Here is a 25068-nt window from a genome sequence, read left to right as displayed (position 1 = left end):
TACCCCACCCGGGGTGGATATCCTAAAAGATCCTCTTGTTTGGCATTCCTTTAGCCCATGTTTGTCACTAGTCTTTCTTCTAATAAAACTATGTGAGGCTCCTGAGTCAAACAAAACTAAAGCTGGAAGACTGTGAATAAGAAAGGTACCCGTCAATATTGGTGCACCTTCAGGAAGCTCTGCTGCGGTGGTGAAGTTCAGCCGACCTTGGCGAACTTGCATCTTGGGCCTCTTCCCTTTATTGAGCATCGCATTGCTCTACCTCGGGCGCTGATTCTGATTCCTGGGGCAGTCCTTAGCGAAATGCCCCACATTGCCATAGGTGAAGCAGCGGTTACCATTTGCTGGGCGCGGTGGCGGCGGTAGGGTCGGCCGCGGTGCCTGAGGTTGATAACCCGGAAAATGAAGTGCTGCCGATGGTGGGGGTCAGGCAACCCATCTTCCTGGCTGCTGGGGTCGGCTGGGTGCCTGCGATGGAACCATTCTGAAACATTGTGTAGGTGGGCTGAGCGTTGGTAGTGGAGCCTTCCTCTTCCTCTCGGCTGCCAGAGCCTTCATGCAGTCCTCTTATGAGATGTCCAAGTTGATCAACTTGTTGTACGTATTCACCCTTATCAGGTTTAACCTTTCCCTGAGCTCCAAGCTTAGCCCTCTGCGGAACCTGTCCCGCTTCTTCTCATCTGTGTCCACATGGTATCTAGCGTACCGGCACAGATCATTGAAGGCCTGCGCGTAGTGCAGGACATCTCGATTTCCCTGGGTAAGGGCTAAGAACTCGTTGAGCTTACGCTCCAGGAGACATTCAGGGATATGATGGCTCCTGAACACCGTCTTAAACTCGTCCCAGCTGACGACACGGTCGGCTGGCTGCATGGCGTGGTAGTGATCCCACCAAAGGAGGGAAGAACCACGCAGTTGCCGCGTGGCGAATCGAGCCTTGTTCTCCTCCGGGCAATGGGCAGTGAGGAGGGAGAACTTGGATTCGATGGCACGAATCCAGGCGTCGGCGTCGAGCGGGTCTTGTGTCTTCTGGAATAGAGGGGGTTGCGTGCTCAAGAAGTCTTCGTAACAAGCAACTTGGGGTGGTTGATGGGCTCTTCCCCTATGGGGCTGCTGTTGTTGCCCTTGTACAATGTGCCTTAGCAGCTCCGTTTGAGCCGCTAGGAGGGCTTCCAGCGAAGGTGGGGGCGGAGGCGGAGGTAGATCCTGCCTCTGCTCGCTACCGCTAGGCACCGAGCCAGATCGGGTGCGATGCGCCATCTGCAAGAGTCAACATTCCATTAATTCCATAACCTCAGAAGTATTCCAATCATGTGGGAACGCATATGTTAAATCCGCAATTGAGACTCTTGCCGATACTGCAACACAACACATTTCTTAGTAAGGAGATACACACCTCCTCTGGCCCTCTTAGTTAGCAACTATCTTAGTTTTGCACACAACTTCGGACGAACCATAACCATATTCCAGGAGTTCCACTATATCCGTCCTTAGGCCAAGGGGTCGGGCGAAGCGAAACAGTGCAACTAGTGGTTGAGGGAAGCTAACTGCATAGCAAGGGGTCGGGCGAGGTGGAGAACTGCCTCGAGGAGTCGAGCGCATCTGACCTTGCAACTCGGGGTCGGCCAAGCTTTGGACAGACCCACAGAAAAAGGGTGTGTGGTCACAGCACAAACTCACACAACTTGGCATCCAAGGCGTGTCGCACGAAGAGTCAAAGGTCAAGTTAAGGTCTGATTTCACTGAGGTCATTGCATTGTTGTTCCCCAAAACACAGGAGAAAACTCAACTCAAGGCTAACCTATTACATCACTATCCAAAACTTAGGCTGCCGAGGAGTACAACAAAAGACTAGATTCCTACAGCTCTCAATCTATGAGGGTACACTGTGAGTCGGAGAAGGGGCGTCGCCATCCTCAATGTCCATGCTGGACGCTCCCATTACTTCCTTGGGATCTTCTTGTTCGTCCAGCTGCATCTCAAGGGCATGTATAGCATCAAGCTCCGCGTGGTGCTCGTCCAGATGAGCATTAGCAACTGCTAGCTCCATCTCGACCTCCATTTTCTCTTCGGACAGCTCGATGATGCCATCCACAAGGTCTGTCACTTCTCCCTCGAGCTCGGAGATTCGGTCTTGCATGTCATGGATCTGTATGCCTCTCTGGATGAGTTGATATGTTTGTCCCACCAAGTCTCTCTTCACGGTGTTGAAAAGCCCTTGGGTGTCTATGGCTATCCGAGCCAAGACAGCCATCACTCGGCCTTGAAGCTGAATCAGCCGGTGCAAGGCCGACATGCATCTGGTGGTGGTGGAGATGGTGACCAGTGAATGGGAGGCTGCCAACACTTCCATGTTGTTGACGCGATCCAGCCACGCCGGGTCTAGCCGATCCCTGGAGGGGAACAAGCCAATTGGGTCCAAAGTGACCTCCAACGGGTGTAGTTGACAGAACTGGGTGAGGATCTGCAGAGCAGCTGATTCCCACGTATCCTCCAAAGTCTGCCCGCAAGTCGAGACTCCAAGCTGGGGCCACTCGGGCTGCACAGGGGGTGGAGGCACCACCACCTGCACGTTGCACCTCTGTACTCCGTGCTCCTGGTACATCCGTCCCACGTACAAAGGCGGGGACTGATACCCAAACCACCTTAAGGTGTCCCACAGAATAGCAGGAAAACCCTCAAAGTGTAGGCAAGTAGAGTGGGAAATGCCGTTAGCACCGTACAGCATGTGTCCGGGAGCAACCATCTGGAACCAAAAACCGAACCGACGTGAGATAGAAACTCTAAGAAGAAGAACAGGTCATACAGAAAAAGTACTCGGATTTGACCAAAGCACAAGATGGAAAGGAAGCTAGAAATCCTTAAACCGAAGAAGGTCTTTAACCAAGGCTTGGTTGCATTAGAGAGGTGGGTTCACAGATTTCAGTTCATGTCGCATGCACAGCCTACATCGTCCTCTCAACCAAAACAACTGCCAAAACCTTGGTCTTACGTAGTCAGTGCCAGTGGCAAGGCAACCAGTACGTTTCTCCCTATAATATCTAGTCGGGTTCTAGTAGTGCCTCCTAAGCGAACGCGGTTAGGGGACCTGCAGAAAACACCACCACATGAACCTTTCGTGCCAGCACCCATGAAAGCGTCCCCAAGCAGTACCGTTCACTATAGAAATGGCACCCATGAGTTTAAGGATGCATGGATAGCGCAACAACCGTGGGAATAGGTCCCCTTTGAATAGAACCGTATAACCCTTCGCATACTCGAGATGCGGAATCAGCGCACGTATAATAGACGTGGGCGAACAACCGTGATGATAGGCTTGTTCGAATCGAACTATACCACCCTTCGTATGAATTAACACACGGAACCTGCACACGTATGATAGACGTGGGCGAAACAACCGCGATGATAGGGTCCTTTGAATAGAACTCCCTATCAACCCTCGCATACTCATGATGCGGAACTCAGCACACGTATGATACACGTGGCGAAGTGCTGGGGGTTAGCAAAATAACCAATAAATAATAGCAACCTAAAATAACCCCAAAATCCCCTAGGGCCTCTCGTACTAAGGTCATCCTTATCGGTCGTACGAAATTTTTCAACAATTTCTTGCAAATTTTACTTCAAAAGAAAGTTTTTAGGACCTATTGTGTTCTCTGTGCTAAACCTACTCTGGTACCAGTTGTGGCGGATCCACTTTGGATTACCTTGATTAAAGCACAGTTAAGTCACCTGACACGTGACACTCATGCCTTAGTCAAGTTTACTCGAAGTGCCGTCGGATTTGCTCCGATTTAACCACTTACAGGACCGGATTAGCAAAACTCACACGAAGGCGAGCGATTCCAGAGAATACAACAGATCCACTGAGTTAAACAAGCTTGATAGTTTAGTTCAACATCCAAACGAAAATCAGAGTTTTACATGATTCCAAAAGCAGCGGAAAGGTAAAATAGCGGAAGCTAGCGTCAGGGTCGGATGCCCCTGATGAGGCCGATCAGGACATCAGTGATCCCTCTCCTCGCCGTTCGAGGAAGGGTCCCACTCAACCGTCCAACCCGGAGGGAGCTGGGGCGGCCAAGTGCCAATGGGAGCAAACTCAGGAGCTGCGACTTCACCTGAAAAGAAAGCCACAAACCAGGCTGAGCTGCTAAGATCAACAAGACTTAACCGACCGGTGGTAAAACTACTCCACCACGTCTAGACATGTAAGGCTCTTTGGCTGAGGGGTTTGTTTGCCAAAAGCTACTATGTTAGGTCCTTGCTTTCAAGTTTTAGCTCAGTTTCTAAGTTCATTAACCAGTCTACGTTGGCATCTTACTCTAAGCAAACATAGATCCAACTTTATGTATATAAGCTCATCATCAAGACCATGTCATTATCAGACTCATTCATTACTCAATGTAGCATAGCGATCAAGCAGTCTCAAACTATGAGAGGCAGATGAATCGATTCGAGTTTCTTAACCATGCATGGCGAACCTAATCTCACGACATCCGCGCACCACAAGGGTCGCTTCCTGTGTCGGCCGTCCCCATCAATTCCCAAGCGCATGTCAGGTCCAAACTTTCCTTGGCATGCAATGCTCCACAGTCCCGGCCTGTACCGTACTGTGGCCGCACTTGCACCCACATGATGCACCATGGGAATCTCGTTCCAGGGACAGCAGGGGTATAAGCCACGCCCTAGTTCAATCAGGTACTAGGCTTCCCCATCCCATAATAGGTATGAGATTATTACTTTCAAACACTTGATCATGAACACCACCACTGTCGGGCCTTAACAGATTCCATAGATAGACAGGGCGATCAACCGACCACCAAAGAGTTAACCAAAACCCTACCCCGTCCATCGTCCTTATAGTTGTAACAGAAGGAGAACAACCAACTCCTATAACTCGCGAGTGACAGGAAATCACTCGACTTTTACCGCTTCCTATTTAAGCATAGCAACTACTCGGTCCAACAACTAGTGTTCGAATCAAAGGCACTATGTCATGCATCTAAGGTTGCAAACAACTCCCATACGTAAATGCACAAACATGAGAGAGAAGGCATGCGCAAGTTTGGGAAACTTTGGGGTTCATGCTCCGGGGCTTGCCTTCAGGCGGAGGGGAGGGAAGCTGGTCTTCAGCTGGGGCGACTTTAGCTTCTGGAACTGGTAGCTCACCTACAACTTCATCTTCTAGCACCAGGTGTAGATCGTAGACGCCGTTAGCAAGATGAAACTCTACATGAATGCAATGCAGGAGTTAGTGTTCAGACGGTTATCTCAACAGCAACACTCGCAAGTCTTAGCCCAGAAACTTGTAGCAAAGCTACGTAAAAGAGTGTGGGGGGTTCAAGCTTCAGTGGATAGAGAACAAGACCAAGGGTCAGATTGGAAGAAACTTATGATCTGACCCTTAAGCCTTAAGGAATAACTGTGTTTGGGGTCCTCAGATCTATTACAGAGAAGTCCCCAAAATCTTACACAGATACCCTCGGGTCAAGGAAAAAGATACGGCTGAGCCCTCGGGCTAAGCAGATAGGGGTCGGCTAACAGACAGGGTCGGGCGAGACGGAAAGAGGGGTCGAGCGAACAGGTAGGGTCGGGCGAACCGGTAAGGGGTCGGCAGCTTATCTTTGGTTTATAGGTGAAGCCTTTTGGGGTCGGGAAGGAGTAGACTTGGGCGGAAGGTCTTAAGCACTAAGGCTTGGGTGGAGGCGATGTCCGGCGGTGCTCCAGCGGCAGTGGAGCTTCTTGTGAGCAACAAGGAAGCTCTAGCACAGCGCGGAGGAGCAGGCGGCTGGGTGGATTGGGAGGGCGGGTGTTGAGCAGTTATGAGAGTTCCTCAAGAACTTAGGTGGCGGCGCTTGAGCACAAAATAGAGGAACAAGGCGGCGAGGCAACAATGGCGAAGGGAACTCCAGTAGGGCTCTAGCATTCCCTTTTATAGCTGCGCGGAAGAGAGAAGGAGTTGGAGTGCGCTGCCATGGCGGTGATTGAGCAGCGATGGGCGGCGGAACAGGACTTCAAAGATAGCATCCTCGGCTATTGGGCATGGGAGACAAGGCGGCGGAGGCGCGGTTTTGCCGGTGGTTGAGGTTTGGTGGAGGCGGGCGTCGTCGTGTAGTGGATCTGATGGGTGTGGCAGGGGGAACGGTGCTACAAGCGAGGTTGCAACCGGTGAAAAGACAGGCGGCTGCGGCTGCGCGGGCGAGCGCGACTGTGTAGAGGCGGCGGAAAAGCCGGAAGGCATCGGGCCTTGCAACCGGGGATCCAGTGAGATGATGACGGGCGCGAGCTGTGAGGCAGTTTGGATGCAGGAGGCAGCAAAGCTCTACCACAGTTGCGTCGGATCACCAAGGTGCGGCCGGCGAGGGCGCGAGCGAGACGAGGCGCTGCAGAAAGGGTTGCAGAGGGGCTTTCGCTGCGATTGGGGAGGAGGGCGCGAGAATCCATTCTGTCACGGCCGGCAATTGGGTGAAGCAGCGGGCCTCGGAGAAGTTGAGCCACCCAGTGGGGGAGCTCTAAAACGGTGCAGGCCGCTCGAGTGCGTCTGCCTCGGGAGATCCGGGGAAAAGATTGCGGGTCCACCGGTCAGTTTCGGTTTCTCCTCTATTCAAGATTGAAAGGGACACGGTTGGGGAGACTTAGATGGAACTGGCGGGGTGAGTTGGGGTCTTCAGGGGTCGGGAACAGGATCTGGAGTGGAGCACTCCTGCTCGGGAAAAACTGAGACAAAGGAAATTTGAGACTCGGATTAAGATTAACTCGAATGATTTGACCAAGGTCATTACAGCACTCACCCTCGGATCTCTCTCAAAGAACAGCAATGGCGGTGGTGGCACTTGACAATCGCGATGGCGGAGGAAAACAGGAACGGAAAAGTAGGAAGAAGAGAAACAGATCTGACTACAGTAGGGCGTAAACCTAACCGAAAGGGGCCCTCCAGTTATATCTCCATCACCTCCGGATTCTAAGTGTCAGTTACGCAATGGGTGGATTTTAATCAGATTAATTGCCTTAAACACCCAACGGCTACTCTTTTCAATGGTTTGTTGACCACTTCAACGACAAAAATCGCCTAAGTGCTCGGGGGCTACGGGTACCATACTCGATGGTTAGAATTTTCTTTTTCAGATTGCCAAGGGTAAAACAGTCAAAAAGCAGGATTGACCATAAGCCTGACTCTTTGACTCAACCTAAGGCTCGGGGGCTACTCCATATGGAGTGCGATTGACATCGCACTACCATGTAAAAACTCTCAGAACAGAAGCAACTCAAAGGAACAAGAAGAGTACCTTCCAGCCACGCGACAGTACTCGAGAACTTCGGATAGTGCCCACAGTACTCGAGACTGTGGCGCACGACTACAAAGTACTCGAGGGCTTGTCGGGCATGCATCCCAAGCCCACGAGTAGACCCTGGACAGCCCACTAAGGGACGTACTCGGATATGATCAGGACAAGGGATATGTGTATCCCACTCGAACTAGTCAAGTATGTGTATAGAAAACTATTCGGGCCATACCAAGTAGAACTCTGTAGCAGTATTCAACTAGGATTCAGACTTGTAACCCTGCCCTCTGGTGCATATAAGAGCGGGCAGGGACCCCCCTCAAACAAAACAACTCTGGTTCATCTAAAATCAATACAAACCAACACACAGGACGTAGGGTATTACGCGATCTAGCGGCCCGAACCTGTCTAAATCATGTTCCTTGCGTCACCATTGATTCCTTGATTCTCGACGATCCTTACTGCACAAAAGACCACCTAGGGTACCCCCTAGGCAGGTTGCCGGTCTAAAACACCAACAATGACTCCTTTGTTTCAGTGAGGGAAGGCATTTGACCAGGACAGTTTGGGTAAGAAATACTGCTAGGTCTCACATGAGCCTAGTGAATAGGAACCATGGGCCTTGGTGGCATGATCCGTTGGCACAATGCTGTAGGCATGGAGGCGCAAAGTGTGTCTCCTCTCATGCATGAGAGCATATTCTAAATGGAGTGGAGCAGCAAAGGCCTAGAAAGGAAGAGGAGCATTCATATTTCTTGTATGTGTGTAGGGGATGCTAGAGTGAAGCTATGCAGAGCCGGGATCGGATGAAGACTAAGCCAAGGCTTGTACGCATTGGCGAGAGCAAGGTAGGTGGAACTAAGCGGAAAAATGGTATCTACCAAGGTGCAATGCCATGATTTGAAGGCGCGCAAATAATGCAGCCTTTGATCTGTGGGGAGCTCGCCGGCTTTCATGTACTCTCTTCTTCTTCCTTTCTTTTTTTTTCTTTTTTTCCATCTTCTTTGTTTTTGTCTCTCTTCTTTCCTTCTTTTTATTTTTTTCTCATCCTTTTCCTCTTTTTCTCTTTTCATTTTTTTCTTTTTCTTTCTTCTTTTCTTAGCAAGGCAGAACTAGCACCATCTTTGGTACAGATGGATCCTGTTGTGAGGTGCTCACCAATCTCCCCCACACTTAGACCTTTGTGTCTTACTACACCAACGATCAAGTGTGTGATGTTGGAGTCTCCATTAGGGTGCGTTCCATCACCAAAGAGTTCCCAAGTGTAGAGTTGGTGAAGCTCCCATGTTTTTTTTTGGGCATGGCATGACCCTCGTTCTTTCGAGTCTCACCTTGAAATGGTTAGTGACTGTCGGTGTTTTAACTCGGCAACCTAACAAGGGAGTACCCGAGGTAGAGTTCTTTGTTGGTGGGTGTCGCCGAAATCAGGAGCTAGATAGTGTACGTAGGCACACGATTTAGATAGGTTCGGGCCACTAGATCGCGTAATACCCTGTATCCTATGTGTTGTTCGCTTGTATTGGATTGAACTTGTCTGGAGGGGGTCCCTGACCACCCTTATAATTTGGGGGAGCAGGGTTACGGGGTAGTTGTTTCACAAGAGTACTAGTCGGATACGACTACAGAGTTTTACTCTAGTTCGGAAGAGTAGTTTCCTTATCTATGACTAGTCTCCTGGTAGTTCATGTAGGCCACGCCACCTTGTACCGTAGTCTCCATGTTCTGATATGTATCGATGTACTTTTCCTCATATGGATCCGTACAAACCTTCTAGTAGGCCCATGGATGTATACCCGACAAGCCCCCGAGTACTTTGCAGTCAAATGTAACAGCCTCGGGTACTTCTGCAAACATTGCTCGACTTAGTTTCTAGTGCTCATTGAGTACTTTGGTCATGGCCAAGTCTTCGAGTACTTGAGTGCTGTCATGTGGCTGGAAGGTACTCTAGCCTCATCTGACATTGTTTCTGAGAAGTCTGTCTTCAAACCTTTATATGGGAGTGCGATGAAAATCGCACTCTATATGGAGTAGCCCCCGAGCCTTAGGTTGAATTGAAGAATCAAGCTAAGGTTCAATCTACATTTGTTCCATCTTGATCTTGATCTTTGAAGAAAAAGAAATTTTATCCAACGAGCATGGTATACGCAGCCCCCAAGTCATTACCCGACTAGTTTCGGGAGGTATAAGGGTCTTTTAATCTGTTATCATGACCTTTCTTCTTCTGCTGGTTTGGAAAAAATGTGTCCTGCGTGGATAACGCTGTAATTGCCGTGATTAGGGAAAACACCAGGCCGTTACCTTGGAGACTCCGCCATGGTTATAAAAGTTACGGGGGAGTTACCCCTGCCCTTTATGCTGTGTTTTGCATTTGTCATTTGGCTGAAAAAACCCTAGCTCCTAGCGCCACCGTGATCTCATCTTAAATCGCTAGTGCCACCATGCTTCCGTCACCTGCGACGCCTCCTCGAACCCCCCAAGTGCATGCGAGTGAAGACCAAGGCAACAATCAGGATGGGGAGGAAGGTCGAAGGTCGAAAGAAGGGGTCCAAGGAGGATGCCAAGAAAGCACCCAAGGAGGGTTCCCAGAGAGGAACTTCCAGGAAGGGGAAGGAGCTCGAACTACCGGCACCAAAGTGTGGGAAGACTAACCAGACTGTGCCACCCAATTAGGCGATGGCCTAGAAGCGATCTACCATGAAGGACGCGGAAATCCAAGAGCTGGTGGATGCCAAGCTGCTACAGGAGCAGGCAGTCATGGGTTGGAGGTCCTCTTATGGCAATGCTTGGATGTTTGAAGTGCACCCCCAATGAAACGGTAATATTTGCTTGCTTCGTGGAGCGCAGGCTTACTATTCCAACTTCTGATTTCTTTCGGGCTGTCTTGGAGTACTATTCATTACAACTCATCCATCTCAATCCCAGCAACATCTTGCATATCTCCATCTTTGTTCACTTGTGTGAATCATTTCTGGGGATTCTGCCCTATTTCGGTCTTTTCCATAAGATTTTTCATCTGAAGTCGCAACCTAGTCAGGAGAATATGCTGGTAATTGGAGGTGCCAGCTTCCTGATCCGTGAGCAGTACTCAGATCTATATTTGGAGTATGAGCTAGTGGAATCTCATGGTAGTTGGAAGGAGAAGTGGTTTTATATTGAAGATCACAGGCCGTCTCTGCCCAAGATTACTGGACATCGTCCAAAGTACAGCAGCCAGTGGCTTGATGAACCAACAACTACTGAAAGTATTCAAGTACCCGATCTATTGAAAAAAATTGCTGCGTTGAAGAAGCAGGGTTTGACAGGAGTAGTCGTAGTTGCCACCTTTCTGAAAAGATGGCTGCAGCCATTGCAGTTTCGACAAACTCTTGCATATGAGTGATCTGGGCTCGACGATCCCTCACGGATGTCGCCCGAAGATATTTCTGATGAAGAGGTCGGAGCCTGACTGCGCCAGATGTTCAAAGAACTTGAGGGTGAACCTGGAGCGGTTGAAGAGTTTGATAGCCGGAACAAGCCGAATGAAGTACGTATTTATCAATGTTGTGCTTCGAGTACTTGTATTGTTTTGATCTGTTGTTTTCCAACTTGTTTCTTCTTGAGCAGGCAGATGTACTCGTGTTTTATTTGCCTCCTCCTCCCCTTGGTGTGGATGTCACAAAGAACGTAATGCCAGTGTATTCACTGCGATTGCCTGGGGTTTCCTTAGAGGAGGAAAAGGAGGAGGGGGAGCATGAAGAGACTGATCCCATTGATAGCTCTGATTCTGATGGTGAGTATTTCTTTGTATTGTAGCCACGCGCCTTGAAACAAGACACATCATCTTCTGTCGTGTCAAGACGTCGTGCCGATGATGACATAGATGCTAATTTGGTGCCACCACCAAAGAAGCAGCGAACTATTGTGCCTAAGACATGCACTAGGCGTGATCTTCGCAATCAGGATGCGCATCCACCAGTAATAACTTTTGCGGAAGTGCAAGGCCTTGAGGTGCGAGTACTCTTGTACTTGTTGTATATAGTTTTCACTTCTTATCTTTAAATTCTTTCTTTTGCATACTACTAGTGGAGTATTCGAGACCATAGAGGCAGCTACTGATGAGGTTGTTGATGTCGTGGAGACAGGTACTGATAATGCCAACGAAGTTGCAGAAACAGCCGACGACGACGGGACTGATACAACGGATACGGCCACCGGAGATATGACCATGGCTACGAGGGTAACTACTCCACGCGTGACCTTGGAGGTGGCAGTGACTGCTGGCGGTGTAGCCGGATCAACAAAGACGGACATGAGTTAAGCAGTCAAGACGTTGGAGGCTGTGTCTGATGCTACTCTATCCGAAATTTCCGATGGCGGAGAATGCGTGGACACCATTGGCAATCGCGTGGCTACCGCTGCCCAAGTAATTACTACGGGTATTGGCGACAACCCTGGAGCCCTACTGCTTGCCCCGTCGAGTATGCCAATTCCTAGTACCTTGCCAATGCACTTGGTGGGGAAGACTCCTCTGGTGCCTCGTCGGTCGACCCGGTGAGTACACTGGCATTTGTGTTTGAGTACTGAATTTGTATTGAGTAGTTGCTTTCTGGTTTTGATGCTTTGTTGTCTATAGGTCATCTTCGAGTGTTGACCTTGGTGCGGCAGACATAGGCCCAGCAGTTGGTGATGAAAGCCGTTCAACTGCAAACCCAGCCCCCACGCCTGTCATCGAATCGGTGGAGAACTTAGCTTCGGTGGTGGGGGAAGACACTACATCATTAGTGGCCACATTGTTGCAGGACGTGATTGGTTCTCTTTAGGATGTAGCACCGGTAGCTCCCTAGACTGCTACCCCCAGATTGCTGCCTGAGGCTGTATCAGTTGAAGATCTGCCTGCGAGAGATGTCTTGGACACCGTTCCTCTCAACTCTGCACGTACTAGAGCCCCTTGATGCCCCGTGCGCCCTTGGATCTATTGCGGCGACTGCAGGGATGTCATCAGAGGCAGGGCCATCATTTAGTCGAGAACCAGACTTGGTGCCCGGCGCAAAGACTAGTTCAACGTCTGAGCATCCATCGCCTCGGAGGGAAATGGAGGCTTTTGAGAGCCCCCTGTTGGAGCCGCAGGCCACATCCTCCATATTGGAGATGAACCAGCGTATCGTGGCGTATACTAAGGTGAGTTCAGCTCATGTACTCTTCTTGCTTGATTTGAGTGATAAGTTTTCCATTGAGAGTACTGATTTTTCTGTACTTAGGATTTGTTTGAGAAATCTTGCCAAAATGTCCAACTTCTGCACATCATGTTGAGCTCCTGGAGAAGGAAATTAGCGAGGAGTGTTGACGAACTGCCTAGTTTCTGGAGCAGTATGATAGAGCAGTTGCGTCATTCCAGGTGGAGCGGCGAGAATTTGAAGGTGAAAAGAGTTGCATTGTTGCGCACAACAAGGCCTTGCACCATAAAGTTGAGGGTGAGTACTCGTGCACATAGTTTTTGAGTTGTTTGTTGTATGTGGTTTGTCATTTGACTACCCATAGCTATTTTGCAGAGTTGAAAAGCTAGGAGACTGTGTTGAAGAACACGATCACTAACTGGAAGAATGCCTTCAGTAGGCTGACAGAGGAGCATGAAGAGCTCAAAAGCCGGTTGGAGAAAATAGAGTGTGATCTTGAGAAGGAGTGTAAGACGCGCCGAGATGCTGATGTTGGACTGTTTGGGACCATGACTACTCTCAAGGCACAACAAGAGCTTCTCCAGGAGTGGACTAATGCGGCGCGACCTCTGGTCGACATGGTGGAGCCCCCTGAAGAAGGAGTAGAGCCTTGTCCCTTGCTGGAGAGGGTCAAGCATGCGCCGGCAAAGATTAATAGCCTAGTCCAAGGCATGGCCAAGTCAGTTTCCAAGTAGCTGCTAGGATTTGTCAAGTCATTCTATCCCAAGGTTGACCTATCTCCCGTGGTGGAGGGTGTTGCTGCAGATTGCTCGGACAAAGTTTATCAGCAATACTTGGAAGAATTGGACCCTATAGCTGAGGAAGTAGCCAAATTCATCAACCTGCAATAGTCTTCTGGGTTCATATTGGTTGTAACTGCTTCTAAATCTTTGTGCCTTTGAACAATGATCTTTTGGAGGAACTGAAATATTGTATTACAGTTTCTGACTAGTGCAGACGTGATGATCCTTAGTACTTTGTTGATTACTTGTTTATTGCTGACTTGGCAGGAGTCACATATGTGGGCTCCGCTGGTGAGTAGTTTGTAGTAGCTTACTACTCGTAGTCTTGTAGTGAAGTAGTTATCCCTTTTTCTCTGCATTATTGCGAGTGTACCTGAGAGGACGCACGAGAATACTATGCCTTTTGTCCTTTGTGTCTGTATTATTGCAAGCGTATCAGGAAGAACACACGAGAGTACTGTGCATACCTTGTCGTTTTGCAATCAGGGCGGATCACATGCGAGCATTTACTCTGGTCAGTTGGCTCTGCACATGGGTATTGTACTTGTGCCAGGCGGCAGTGCAAGCTTTGCACTGTGTAGTCACGAGTGAGTGGTGGCGATTCTTGGATGGTAGCTTGGCAACCTGTCTATAAATAGAGCTCCATCTACCTCTGTGAAAAGCATGGCTTGGGTTATAGCCGTAGTTGGCCTTAGGCTTCTTCTCTTTGATGGTGGCGAGCTTCCAATATGCATCCTGGTGCTAGAAGATTCCTCGTATTGAGGTTCCACATTTCCTCCACAGATCCTTGAGCTGAGTCCGATGGCTGCGATGCTAAAAGAATCCTCGTACGAGGAAGCACCATGTGCCCCAGCTTTTCCCCATCTCTTTGGATGAATCAACGTTGGAGCTCACAGGCGGAGAAAGGCGAGCCTCTCGGTCTTTATCCAGCTATCTGGTTGAGGATGGTGGTGTGGTTCTGATTGCTCCCTCTCTCCGCGGTTTCTCCGGGCAAGACTTAAGTACATGATGTGTACTCGTAGTCCTGTTTTGGGTGATTGTGGAAAGCAGAGGGAGGTGATGTTGGATGAGAGGACGGGGGTGTTGTATGCCCCGGTCTACATCCAGGTCACCATCGAGGGGAGGAGTAGGGCACAGCTGCCTAGAGCGCAGCTTTCTTGTGTGCACTTCCTGCTCCTTGATGCTTCTTGCTTCTGGTGTTGGAGTAGTCTCCAAGCTCATCCGCGCATGCTTGGCGTGATATTGTAAAAGCTTGGGACTTCTGTTGTAACCGCTAATAGGCAGTTGCTTGCAGTCATTATTGTGCACTTTTGTTGTATACTTGACATTCTGACTTCTTGAGGCGAAAGCATTGTTGTATCCTGCAAAATTCGTAAATACGAAAAATGCATGTATGACATAAGTAGTCGAAACGAGTAGTTTTGTGTACTCTTCTTGTCGACTTGTTGGCTTCTTACACCGTTGGTTAGCCCGTGGTTGCTATGGAGTCATTTTTGCGAGCTGCTGGGTGAGTTGAATAACTCAATAAGACTTCTGATTACAAGTCGAACTAGGGCGCTAAGGCCTAGAGAGCTTATTAGCTCATGGTTGCAGCTGACCCGCCTTTGCAATCCTCTTGGTGAGTTGAATAACTCAAGTAGACTTGTGACTACAAGTTGAGCTGGGGCACTAAGGCCAAGAGAGCTGAATAGCTCATGGTTGCAGCTGACCCGCCTTTGCGAGCTGCTTGGTGAGTTGAATAACTCAAGTAGACTTGTGACTATGAGTCGTACCGGGGCACCAAGGCCTAGAGAGCTGAATAGCTCATGGTTGCAGCTGACCCGTCTTTGTGAGCTACTATTTGAGGCGAGGACATATAGTCGACTGCCGCCAAAAGATAATTGTATTAAAAAGGTTCAGGCCAATGGCCTGTGTACAATGTCCTGTAGCCTAATGACTAGGGGTAGAGATGATCGAGATGCTCAATGTTCCACGAGTTCCTGATGTCTTCACCGGAGAGGTGCTGTAGCCTGTAGGATCCTGGGCCTGTGACCTTGGATACGATGTAAGGCCCCTCCCATGGCGAATTGAGTTTGTGCAGCCCTGTGGTGTCTTGGATGCGCTTGAGGACCATGTCACCAATGTTGAAGGAACATTCTTTGATGTTGCGATCTTGGTAATGGCAGAGTCCCTCAAGGTACCTTACTAACTGGACGAGTGCCGCACAACGGGCTTCTTCTAGACTGTCTATGTCTAGACGCCTTGTTCCTTCTGCTGCGCCTTCATCGTATTGTTCGACTGTGGGAGATTTCCACATGACGTCGGCAGGGAGTATGGCTTCTGATCCATAGACCAGAAAGTAGAGTGACTGCCCCGTAGGTTTGCACGGTTGAGTATGTAACCCCTAGAGTATGTTGGGTAGTTCTTTGAGCCACTTGCCTCCCTTGGTGTTGCAGATGTCATGCAACCTTTTCTTCAAGGCGTCAAGTAACATCCCATTGGCACACTCAATTTGGCCGTTGGCTCTTGGTTGAGCAACAGAGACATAACGAATGTCAATTCCATTGTTTTCACAGTACTCCCAGAATTTGTGGTTGTTGAAATTGGAGCCTAAATCCGTGATGATCCGGCTTGGAATCCGTAGTGGTGGACGATCTCATCAAGGAAGTCGAGTACTTTGTCTGCTTTGGGATAGGTGACAGGCTTCACTTCAATCCACTTGGTGAACTTGTCAATGGCTACGAGTACTCAATTGAATCCTCCGGGCGCAGTCGCAAGTGGTCCAATCATGTCGAGCCCCCAGCATGCGAAGGGCCATGTTGGAGGTATCGTGATGAGCTTGTAAGCAGGGACATGTTGTTGCTTTGCAAAGAATTGACAACCTTGGCATCGACGGACTAGTGCCTCTACATCGGCTAGTGCGGTAGGCCAGTAGAACGCTGCTCTGAAAGCCTTGCCTACTATCGTGCGCGAAGATGTGTAGTTGCCGCAGATCTCTTTGTCTATTTCTTCCAATATGTCATTGCCATCCTCTCATGTGACGTACTTCATGAGTACTCCTAAAGATGTGCCTCTTCTGTATAGCTTGTCTCTGATGAGTATGTAGCTTTTGCTTCATCGTAACACTTTCTCTACCTGTGTCTTGTCTGAGGGTAGTTTGTGCTCTTTGATATAGTCAATAAATGGTGTTCTCCAATCCACATCAATCATCATAACCTCCCCGTCTGGTTCTATGGGACCGCGATCGATGGCTGCTGAGGGTGCCTGCTCCATGATGGATGGTTTGCGAAGTTCATAGACGAAGACTCCTACTGGAACTTGAGCATGTGGTGAACCCATCTTGGACAGGACGTCCGCAGCAACATTGTTGTCACGGACAACGTGATGGAACTCCAGGCCTGAAATTTTATTTTCCAACTTGCGCACTTCTTTGCAGTATGCGTCCATGTTCTCTTTGCTGCAGTCCCACTCATCATTGACCTGGTTGATGACTACTAGCGAGTCACCGTAGACTAGTAATCTCTTGATCCCCACAGATACTGCTAGGCGTAACCTATGTAGTAGCGCTTCGTACTCGGCTTCATTATTGGACACTTCTAGAATATCTGGAGAATATATTTGAGTTGTTCACCCTTGGGGAATATCAAGAGTACTCCTACGCCGATACCTTTGAGCTTGAGTGATCCATCAAAAGTACATGACCCAATGCTCTGGGCGTTCTGCTGGTGTAGGCAGTTGATTTTCTCTCAACTCTACCATGAAATCGACTAGAGCCTCAGACTTGATCGCGGGTCGTGGCCTGAATTCCAGGGATAGCGCTCTGAGTTCTACTACCCATTTGGAGATTCTGCCCGTGGCGTCTCTATTATGGAGAATTTTGCCTAGGGGGAAATCAGTGACCACGGAGATCTTGTGTTCCTGGAAGTAGTGTCGCAATTTTCACGAGGTGAGTAGTATAGCATAGAGTACCTTCTGGACTGGTGGGTACCGGGTCTTGGAGTTTGAGAGTACTTCACTGATGAAGTAGACTGGTCTCTAGACCTTGTATACGTGACCTGATTCCAACCTTTCGACCACTATTGATGTGCTTACGACATGAGTAGTAGCAGCGATGTATAACACCAAGTCTTTGTTTGGAGTTGGTGCTGTGAGGATTGGAGGATTTGATAGGAAATCTTTCAATTGTAGCAGAGCCTTATCCGCCTCCTCTGTCCACTGGAACTTGTCTTGCCATTTGAGTAGTTTGACGAAGGGAGGCCTCATTCTCCAAGCCTTGAAATGAATCTGTTGAGGGCCACCATGCATCCTGTCTGCTTCTGGACGTCCTTAATGCTGGATGAAGCTTGCATATTGGTAATGGTGGTGATTTTCTCAGGGTTTGCTTCAATGCCTCTGTGGCTGATGATGAACCCAAGTAGTTTCCCTAAAGGTACACCAAAGACGCACTTCGTAGGGTTGAGTTCCACCGGAATGCTCGCAGGCTGCTGAAGGTCTCTTCCAAGTCTGTGATGAGATCATCTGGATTTCTGGTTTTGACTACCATGTCATCCACGTATGCCTCTGTTGGAGGTATGCCCTAGAGGCAATCATAGAGATGATGATATTCCATTTGTATCCATGATTTGTATGTTGTGTTCATTGAATATCCATTGAAGGCTACTTGAATTGATTTGCAATCATGTGAATTGTATGTGAAACTCTTTACTTGTATGGTTATTCTAAAGTTGTCCCTAGTCGGAGTTCATGTGAGGACACACATGAATATTAGACTAGACTAGCACATGTATTAGTTGATGACTATGTTTCACAAGTCATGGACATGGAGATGTTGAACTAATAATGTGGAGACATGTGTTAGGACTAACCCAACATGAGAAGTAGTTCTCTCTTTAAACAACATATACGCTTTGTCCTTAGACCTGAGATTGTCGCATGTATTCTAGATGTGGATCGACCTACTTAGGGGCTATCAAACGCTACGCCGTAACAGGGTAGTTATAAAGGTAGCTTTCGGGTTTGTCAAGAAGCATGCTATGAGACATGGTCAATCAAGATGGGATTTGCCCCTCTCTGATTGAGAGTGATATCTCTGGGCCCCTCGAGTGATCGGATCCGAAAATGCATGGCCATGCTACGTACGGTTAAGAGTTAACCTACAAAGGGATTCCGAATCACAGGATCGAGAAAGAGCGGTCGGCTTGAAGCTAGACCAAATATCGTGAGGCAAAGGGAATAGCATGTATATTATGTTGTGATGGTTCGTCTGATATGATCTTCGTGTGTGTATAGGAGTTGGCACGTCTTGCTAGAGGCCGCTACCGACTATTGGGCCGAGTAGGAGTACTCGGGCCATGTCTATACGTATTCGAACCCATAGGGTCACACACTTAAGGGGCTGGAAGCCCAATTCGGATCTGATCCGAGTTGGATTAGGTTTAGGAGTACTAATGGGCCTCGGATCCAGAGGCCCATCAGGAACCTCTATAAATAGAGGGGTGGGGGCGCCCTAGGGTTTACACCTTTTTGGCGAAACACACCTGCCGCGCCTCCCACGCCCTCGCCTGTTGCAACTCGCGGATCTAGCAGTTCGGCTTGCGACGCTTCCTCCCTGCACGTGTGGATACCTTGGAGGTGTTGCGCCTGCAGCACTTGGACGAGCCATCGACGAGCCGCCGATGAGCCACGACGAGCCACGGCACCGGAGGCGATCTTGCTCATGGACGATCTGCTGAGGAGCTGCTGGACGTGATCGACTACATATGACTACGTTGATCGACTACGTACGACTACGTGATCGTCTTCACTGCATCGACGCATATCTACATCTTCCGCACCAGTAGTGCGTCGAGTGGTAATCCCGTGATCCTTATACGGCAGTTATTCCTGGTTTTACGCGGTAGAAATTTTGATTTGCGCTAGAGTAGCCTACCTCGTATCACAACAGTGGTATCAGAGCCGTAGCTGCTTAGTTTTGGATTCGAGATGTGTGCATATGGAGATATGCGAGTTTTCCGTTTGATCTATGTCCTGTTTTCGTGCCCTTGCTGCAATGGTAGTGTAACGACATACTCCTACCGGTCGGTTTCCGCCATCGGAGTTAAGTGATACACGTAAATCCAGTTGCAGTGAGCGAAGATCAATATGATTGGTCGAATCGAAATCCAGGGTCATATGCCAGGCGCATTAGATGTGCAACAGTAGATGGGATCTACTGCCGGGGTCGGGATTTTTGCCGTTTGCGTATGCTTCGGTAAATCAGCCGTAACTTTTCGGTACGATCTCGGATCGAGGCGATTTTTATACGAAAATTGATCTACAGAAAAAGTTACACATGAATTTCAACCGCTTTGCCGTTTTCGGCGAAATTAGATTTCCCAAATTTGGCTTGGAAGATGGAGTTTCAGGCCTCTAAAGTTTTGAACGTTAGGACGCCTAACTCTGTTTTGCAGGATGTATGCATGTATATTGTGATCAGTATGGCCCCCTTGTGTATGTGATGCATGTGTGTAACTCATTCGTGACCTGCGTGTCGCGCGTACGGCAACACGGCAGGAACCATATGTGTTGTCACTTTATTTTATTTAATGGTCTGCGTACCAATCTGTGATGATCCAAGCAACTATGTAATCTTCATTACTAGATTCTTTACTAGCTATTAGGTGTAATAGCATGCTCTAGTTCTTGGAGGACTCATCACCAGGAGGATGGCGCACATGGAACATGGAGATGGAGATCACCATGGTGAACAGGTTCTATGGAGATGGAGATCACCATATGAAAACGGGCCATACTGTGTCACAACTGTGTGAATGCTATTCTGTTTATGTTTTACTTTCTGCATGCTGTGATGTTAGAAGTAGAACGATCCCTCGCAAATTTTAAGTTAGTATGCCCTCCCAACTAAAACTTGCACCGTCCCATGTCTTGTACAATTAGTGGTGGGTCTATGAAATTAGGGTACCACTAGTTTTCCTTGACTAGACGGGTTTGTGTCGGACACTTACACGCATAAGGGTTGGTTAGCTTAACGAGGTCATCTTAACGGTTAAGGACCTTGGGGCATAACGGTTGGGCGCCGAGACATAGAGATGTCACCCAACAACAGGAGTCATATGTGATATGATTAGCAAAAGTTGCTTACCGATCTACCTCGTTTGCTAGCGGTGATGCTAAAGCTCACTAGTGGACTTGTTAGTTGTGGATCCTGAATCACTAAGTTTCAATAGAGGGATATTAATTTTAGTGGGAGTAGATTCTGTTAAAATAGTTTAATATGATTTACTCTATCATGGATACGTTTGTCTTAGTGTATTTTGCATTACTTTGTTGTAGATTAAATGGCACCTAGCAGCACTACACCGTTTGCTTTGCGTTCGGTCCTTGAGAAGGACAAGTTGAATGGAACAAATTACTCGGATTGGATCCGTAACCTGAGAATTGTTCTCAGGGCTGAGAAAAAGGAAGATGTTCTAGACAACCCACTACCAGAAGAACCTGCTGATGATGCACCCGCTGCTGCTAAGAATGCTTACAAGAAGGCATGTGATGCTAACCTTGAAGTAAGCTGCCTTATGCTTGCTTGCATGGAACCCGAGCTGCAGATGCAGTTCGAAACAAACCATGAGGCGCACGATATGATCGTGGCGCTTAGAGACATGTTCCAAATACAGGCCAGGACTGAAAGGTTCAATGTGTCTAAGGCCTTTGTTGAGAGCAAGCTAGCAGAAGGCGCAGCAGTAGGACCACACGTAATCAAGATGGTTGGTTACACTCAACGGTTGGAGAAGCTGGGCTTCCCACTGGGCCAAGAGTTGGCCACTGATTTCATTCTTTCGTCTCTTCCGCCTAGCTATGGGAACTTCATCTCGAACTACCATATGCATGGGATGGAGAAGGGTCTGAATGAGCTGTGTGGCATGCTTAAAACAGCAGAGGCTGACATCAAGAAAAGCGCTAGTACCAGCCATGTGATAGCGATACAGAACAAGCCTAGCTTTAAGAAGAAGGGCAATTCTTGGAAGAAGAAGGGCAAGGCTGGAACGTCCAAGCCAAACCCAACGCCCAAGGTTAAAGCTGGACCTGGACCTGCTCCAGACAAGGAGTGCTTTTACTGTCATGAACTTGGTCACTGGAAGAGAAACTGCAAGCAGTACCTAGCTTCCTTGAAGAATGGCGGAAGTAAGAGTACTTCTACCTCAGGTACGCTTGTTGTTAATGTTATAGATAACATATTTCTCGCTGATACAATTATTAATTCTTGGGTATTTGATACCGGATCGGTTGCTCATATTTGCAATTCGATGCAGGGAATGATAAGAAGTAGAAGCGTGGAAAGAGGAGAAGTTGATTTCCGCGTGGGCAATAATGCAAGAGTTGCTGCTTTGACCGTCGGGACGATGCAACTCCACCTCCCGTCAAGATTTATTATGGAGTTGAATAATTGTTATTTTGTTCCTAGTCTAAGTCGAAACATTTTGTCTCCTTCATGCTTGATGAAGGATGGTTATTCATTTGCGAGTGAAAACAATGGTTGTGTGATCTCTAAGAATAATATGTTTATGTCTTTTGCACCCATTGTGAATGGATTGTTTGTTTTAAATCTTGATGGTTCACCTGTCTGTAATGTAAGTGCTAAAAGGCCTCGGCCTAATGATTTGAGTCCTACCTACTTGTGGCATTGTCGTTTGGGTCATATAAGTGAAAAGCGCATGAAGAAGCTCCATTCTGATGGACTTCTAACTTCGTTTGATTTTGAATCATACGAGACATGTGAGGCTTGCTTGCTAGGCAAGATGACCAAGACGCCTTTCACAGGATTTCCTGAGAGAGCAGTAGACTTGTTGGAACTCGTACATAGTGATGTATGCGGACCAATGAGCACGACGGCTAGAGGAGGATTCCAATACTTCATAACTTTCACTGATGATTTTAGTAGATATGGCTATGTCTACTTGATGAGGCCCAAGTCTGAAACCTTTGAAAAGTTCAAGGAATTTCAGAATGAAGTTGAAAATCAGCGTGGCAAGAAAATTAAGGCCTTACGATCTGATCGTGGAGGCGAGTATTTGAGCCATGAGTTTAGCAATCATCTAAAGAGTTGCGGAATTGTTCCACAACTTACGCCGCCTGGAACACCTTAGAGAAACGGTGTGTCCGAGCGACGTAATCGAACTTTGTTAGACATGGTTCGATCAATGATGAGCCAGTCGGACCTACCGTTGTCATTTTGGGGATACGCTCTAGAAACAGCAGCTTTCACACTTAATAGGGTACCATCTAAATCCGTAGTTAAGACACCATATGAGATATGGACTGGAAAGGTTCCCAGTTTGTCTTTTCTAAAGATTTGGGGATGTGAAGTGTTTGTCAAGCGACTTCAGTCGGACAAGATCACACCCAAGTCGGATAAGTGCATTTTCGTGGGATATCCAAAGGAAACTTTGGGATATTATTTCTACAACCGATCAGAAGGCAAAGTGTTTGTCGCTCGGAACGGGGTTTTCCTAGAGAAAGAGTTTCTCAAAGGAGAAAAGAGTGGAAAGACAGTGCATCTTGAAGAAGTTCAAGATGAGCCGATCGGGCAAGAATCAATGAGTGATGCTAACGTAGCAGAACAAGTTGAGATACCCATGGCAAGAGAAGCACCACCACAACCACGAAGGTCGGCAAGGCTCCGCGAAATGCGGGAAATATTATTGTTGGACAATGATGAGCCTGCGACATATGCAGAAGCAATGATGGACCCAGACTCCGAAAAATGGAAGAGTGCCATGCAATCCGAAATAGAGTCAATGGGAGACAATCAAGTTTGGAACTTGGTTGACCCGCCTGATGGTGTTAAAGCCATAGAGTGCAAGTGGATCTATAAGAAGAAAAAGGACATGGATGGAAATGTTCACATCTATAAAGCACGACTTGTCGCAAAAGGTTTTCGACAAGTTCAAGGAGTTGACTACGACGAGACCTTCTCGCCCGTAGTGATGCTTAAGTCCATTTGGATTATTCTAGCTATAGCTGCATATTTCGATTATGAGATATGGCAGATGGATGTCAAGACAGCTTTCCTGAATGGAAACCTAGCTGAGGACGTGTATATGATACAGCCCGAGGGTTTTGTTGATCCGAAAAATGCTGGAAAGGTATGCAAGCTTCAGAGATCCATTTATGGATTGAAGCAAGCATCTAGGAGTTGGAACATTCGTTTTGATGAAGTGGTCAAAGGGTTTGACTTCACCAAGAACGAAGAAGAGTCTTGTGTTTACAAGAAGGTTAGTGGGAGCTCTGTAGTATTTCTAATCTTATATGTGGATGACATATTACTGATTGGAAATAACATTCCTATGCTTGAGTCCGTAAAGACTTCACTAAAAAATAGTTTTTCGATGAAGGACTTAGGGGAAGCGGCATATATTCTGGGCATTAAGATCTATAGAGATAGGTCGAGAAGGCTTATAGGTTTAAGCCAAGATACTTACATTGACAAAGTGTTGAAGAGGTTCAGCATGGAAGAGGCAAAGAAAGGGTTCTTGCCTATGTCACATGGCATACATCTCAGCAAGACTCAGTGTCCTTCGACTGCTGATGAGCGGGATCGCATGAGTAGAGTGCCATATGCCTCGGCTATTGGATCTATCATGTATGCAATGATAAGTACTCGCCCAGATGTTTCATATGCGCTAAGCATGACAAGCAGACACCAATCTGATCCAGGTGAAAGTCACTGGACAGCGGTGAAAAACATTCTTAAGTACTTGAGAAGGACTAAAGATATGTTCCTCGTCTATGGAGGTGAGGAGGAGCTCGTTGTAACAGGTTACACCGATGCTAGTTTCCAAACCGACAGAGATGATTCAAAGTCACCATCAGAATTTGTGTTCACACTGAATGGTGGTGCTGTTAGTTGGAAGAGTTCCAAGCAGGAGACGGTGGCCGATTCTACGACAGAAGCCGAGTACATCGCGGCTTCGGAAGCCGCGAAGGAAGGTGTTTGGATAAGGAATTTCCTCATTGAGCTTGGTGTGTTCCCGAATGCGTCCAGCCCATTGAATCTCTACTGTGATAACAATGGGGCAATTGCGCAAGCAAAGGAGCCAAGGAACCACCAGAAGAACAAACACGTAATGCGGCGATTCCATCTCATTCGAGACTTCGTTACCCGGGGTGAGATCAAGATATGCAAAATACACACGGATCTGAACATTTCTGATCCGTTGACAAAACCACTCCCGCAGGCTAAGCATGATGCGCATGTAGGAGCTATGGGTATTAGGTACCTTCTAGATTGACTCTAGTGCAAGTGGGAGACTGTTGGAGGTATGCCCTAGAGGCAATCATAGAGATGATGATATTCCATTTGTATCCATGATTTGTATGTTGTGTTCATTGAATATCCATTGAAGGCTACTTGAATTGATTTGCAATTATGTGAATTGTATGTGAAACTCTTTACTTGTATGGTTATTCTAAAGTTGTCCCTAGTCAGAGTTCATGTGAGGACACACATGAATATTAGACTAGCACATGTATTAGTTGATGACTATGTTTCACAAGTCATGGACATGGAGATGTTGAACTAATAATGTGGACACATGTGGAGACATGTGTTAGGACTGACCCAACACGAGAAGTAGTTCTCTCTTTAAACAACATATACGCTTTGTCCTTAGACCTGAGATTGTCGCATGTATTCTAGATGTGGATCGACCTACTTAGGGGCTATCAAACGCTACGCCGTAACAGGGTAGTTATAAAGGTAGCTTTCAAGTTTGTCAAAAAGCATGCTATGAGACATGGTCAATCAAGATGGGATTTGCCCCTCTCTGATTGAGAGTGATATCTCTGGGCCCCTCGAGTGATCGGATCCGAAAATGC

Source organism: Setaria italica, chromosome IV (genome assembly GCF_000263155.2).
Source record: "Setaria italica strain Yugu1 chromosome IV, Setaria_italica_v2.0, whole genome shotgun sequence".
NCBI classification, from domain to species: domain Eukaryota; kingdom Viridiplantae; phylum Streptophyta; class Magnoliopsida; order Poales; family Poaceae; genus Setaria; species Setaria italica.
This window is presented reverse-complemented; position numbering follows the sequence as displayed.